The sequence below is a fragment of the Pseudophryne corroboree genome, chromosome 3, assembly GCF_028390025.1.
Source record: "Pseudophryne corroboree isolate aPseCor3 chromosome 3, aPseCor3.hap2, whole genome shotgun sequence".
In the NCBI taxonomy this organism is placed as follows: Eukaryota; Metazoa; Chordata; class Amphibia; order Anura; family Myobatrachidae; genus Pseudophryne; species Pseudophryne corroboree.
Window position 1 is genome coordinate 142,916,887 of NC_086446.1, and position 4,446 is coordinate 142,921,332.

Genomic DNA, 4,446 nt, shown 5'->3' on the forward strand with positions numbered 1-4,446 from the left:
GCAGTGAGCCTGTTGCCAGCAGGACTCACTGAAAATAAAAAACCTAACAAAACTTTTACTCTAAGCAGCTCTTTAGGAGAGCCACCTAGATTGCACCCTTCTCGGCCGGGCACAAAATCTTAACTGAGGCTTGGAGGAGGGTCATAGGGGGAGGAGCCAGTGCACACCACCTGATCCTAAAGCTTTTACTTTTGTGCCCTGTCTCCTGCGGAGCCGCTATTCCCCATGGTCCTGATGGAGTCCCCAGCATCCACTTAGGACGTTAGAGAAAAGATGTTTTGCACATCACAGAGGAACCCCCTGTCCCTGACAAGAGGGTACATATGTACAAGGGAAAGAAGCCTGAGGTAACCTTTGAGGGGGTCACACGAGCTGAACGAGTTATGTGAAAAAGCTTGGGAATCTCCAGATAAAAGACTGCAGATTTCCAAAAGGATTCTTATGGCGTATCCTTTTCCATCAACGGATAGGTTACGATGGAAATCCTCCCCTAGGATGGACAAAGCATTAACACGCACAGCTACAGTTGGAAAATCAAATTTTTACCTTATGTTCCCTCACAGCATAAGAAAGCTCCGCATTATCAAATGCAGTCCTTTCGGTCACAAAGAAACAAGAAAGTGCGAGGTGCGTCCTTTCTTGCCAGAGGTAGGGGCAGAGGAATAAAGCTGCACAACACAGCTAGTTCCCAGGAACAGAAGTCCTCCCCGGCCTCTACAAAATCTACCTCATGACGCTGGGGCTCCACTGGCAGAGTCCGGCCCATGTGATGTCATGCAGCTGCTCTGACCACACCTCCTGTTTCTCCGTTGCCGACCCCATTTTGAAACCGTGCCCCCGCACCGCTCCATCTCCGACTTGGAAATGAAGTGTTGTTGACCCCCCCCTTCACCGATTCACCGGGGTGCCGCAGAAAATGCAGGCGGATACGTATGCTCTTAGCAGTTTTTGCAGTTGGATTGCGATCCAACCTGAATCAGGCCCCATTACCTATCACAATGCACTGCGGGTAGTACAAAATGGGGTTAATACAGGAGAAAAACCCCCAGAGCTGTGCTCCTTAACTGTCCCTGGTGGCTAGTGGAGCGGCTGCCCAGTAATCAGTGTCCACGCCAGTGCGCACACGGCCCGCCCCCATCAGCGGCCTCGTGATCCCGGAGGGTGGTGTGTGTGTGACTGACCTTAGGAAGAAACCGGAGCCTCCGCTGCAGTGACCCAGCAACCGGGGCACGGGAGTATACTGCGCCACTGGGAGTGATGGAGCTGCAGTAAAGAAGTCTATTAGACCAAGCCTGCTGCAGCCCTTGTAGATTCTTATAAAAAAAGTTCTTCTTTTCTTGCCAAAATTAATAGCTAAGAATAGGCTGCCTGAGGCAGCCCCCTGTTAAGTGGCCTGTTACTGAAGGCACCAACTACAAACTGAGCTCCCTGTTCATGGAAGCGAGGTTATAGAGGAGGGGGCGCTGAGCATCTTGGGAACAGTCAAAAGCTTTGAGCCTGTTGGTGCCTCAGATCAAGATCCTACTCTACACCCCAATGTGAATCCTTGTGGAGTCCAGTGTACCCCACAGAAGAAATTAATGTGTCACACCCATTGGCAGTAACATTAGAATAGCTGCTGATGGGCACAATTGAGAAAGGAAGGGGGGAAAACATTTGAATCCAGCACATATATGTAATTTGAATATGTAATTTGTACCTTCCTACTTTAAAATGTAATGGATGAACCTCACCCTGTGAGAACTATCTTCATGATCAAGAGATCTCATATGCAAGATAAGTATGTGTTGGGATAGGGCTGTGGAGGGCGGCTGCTCGGGCACACCCCTGTCAAGTTAAGGAGATTCAACTGAGGCAGCACAAGGGAACTCTCATCTGGGGACAACAACTGCAGGGAGAACACATTTTCAGACGAATGTGGGAGGGCAGAAGGCTGCCTAATACTGAAGCACCCCCAAACAACAAACCAAATGCAACAACTAGTGCAAGCATTCCTGGGGGAAGGCCTGCAGCAGATGGATTTGCATATGGTGATGTCATCCAAGCAGTGGGCATAGTTGGCTGCAACCCTCGTCTGCATATGAAAAGAGAAAAGGGTCACGCAGGGCATGGCGGCCTTTGTGGGGTTGCGCTTGGATGACACCTAAATCGCTTTATACACCCCCACCCCCCATCAGTGTGGGCTCATGTTGGCCATGCCCCAGCCCCTGAAGCATTCAAGCTGATTTCTTGCAGCAGCTGGACCCAGTAACAGCTCCAGAGTTGCTCTACAAGACAAGTAAAAGGGTGTGAGCCCTGCAGCACCACCTGTAGTTTGCATACACACATATATAGGACAGCATCTCTTATATGCCCCAGGGTCAATAAAATAGTATCCTTATCTATGGTATCCATCCCCTCAGATAAGGTAACCGTCCATGCCGCTACAGCACTACACACCCAGGCCGACGCAATTGCCGGTCTGAGTAAGGTACCTGAATGTGTATAAATGGACTTCAGGGTAATCTCCTGTTTGCGGTCAGCAGACTCTTTGAGGGTAGCCGTATACTGGGACGGGAGGGCTACCTTCTTGGATAAGCGTGTTAATGCTTTGTCCACCCTAGGGGAGGATTCCCATCGTAACCTATCCATTGATGGGAAAGGATACGCCATAAGAATCCTTTTGGAAATCTGCAGTCTTTTATCTGGAGATTCCCAAGCTTTTTCACATAACTCGTTCAGCTCATGTGACCCCCTCAAAGGTTACCTCAGGCTTTTTTCCCTTGTACATATGTACCCTCTTGTCAGGGACAGGGGGTTCCTCTCTGATGTGCAAAACCTCTTTTATTGCCATAATCATATATCGAATGGATTTTGCCAATTTTGGCTGTAACTTTGCATCATCGTAATCGACACTGGAGTCAGAATCCATGTCGGTATCTGTGTCAACAATCTGGGATAGTGGGCGCTTATGAGACCCTGACAGTCCCTGCAACATAGGATCAGGCATGGGTTGAGACCCTGACTGTCCCAAAGCTTCAGCCTTGTCTAATCTTTTGTGCAATGAGTTTACACTAGCATTTAAAACATTCCACATATCCATCCAATCAGCTGTCGGTGGAGACACCACATTCATTTGCTCCTGCTCCTCTCTAATATAGCCTTCTTCCTCAGACATGTCGACACACGTGTACCGACACACCACAAACACAGGGAATGCTTTTTCTGAAGACCGTTTCCCCACAAGGCCCTTTTGGAGAGACAGAGAGAGAGTATGCCAGCACACACCCCAGCGCTATATAACCCAGGAATACACAGTAACTTAATGTTTGCCTAGTACTGCTGTATGTAATTTGCGCCGAATTATGTGCCCCCCCCCCTCTTTTCAACTCTCTTGTCTACTATGGTATAAGCAGGGGAGAGTCCGGGGAGCTTCCTCTCAGCGGTGCTGTGAAGAAAAAATGGCGCTGGTGAGTGCTGAGGGAGAAGCCCCGCACCCTCGGCGGCGGGCTTCTGTCCCGCTTAAACTGTAAAATTGGTGGGGGCTCATACATATATACAGTGCCCAGCTGTATATGTGTTATAGTTTTGCCAAAAAGAGGTTTATATTGCTGCCCAGGTGCTCCCCCCCCCCCCCCCCTGCGCCCTGCACCCTTACAGTGACTGGAGTGTGTGAGGTGTATGGGAGCAATGGCGCACAGCTGCAGTGCTGTGCGTTACTTCAGTGAAGATCATGAAGTCTTCTGCCACCTCTGAAGTCTTCTTTTCTTCTCATACTCACCCGGCTTCTATCTTCCGGCTCTGCAAGGGGGACGGAGGCGCGGCTCTGGGACGGACGGCGATGGAGAGATCCTGCGTACCAATCCCTCTGGAGCTAATGGTGTCCATAAGCCTAAGAAGCAGGACCTTGCAACTCGGAGAGTAGGGCTGCTTCTCTCCCCTCAGTCCCTCGATGAGGGAGTCTGTTGCCAGCAGTGCTCCCTGAAAATTAAAAACCTAACAAAATACTTTCTGTCAGAAAGCTCAGGAGAGCTCCTGAAAAGCACCCAGTCTCCACTGGGCACAGTATCAAACTGAGGTCTGGAGGAGGGGCATAGAGGGAGGAGCCAGTGTACACCCAGAACTAAAGTCTTTCTTAAAGTACCCATGTCTCCTGCGGAGCCTGTCTATCCCCATGGTCCTTACGGAGTCCCCAGCATCCTCTAGGACGTTAGAGAAAATAGGATTTTAATACCTACCGGTAAATCCTTTTCTCTTAGTCCGTAGAGGATGCTGGGCACCCGTCCCAGTGCGTACTGTGTCTGCAGTTATTAAATGGCCCTTAACTCCAGAATATTTATGTGGAGATAACTTTCCTGACTTGACCATCTTCCTTGGATGTTTTCCCCCTGTGTGACTGCTCCCCAGCCTCGGAGGGTTGCATCCGTGGTCCCTAGGATCCAGTCCTGGATCCCGAACCATCGCCCC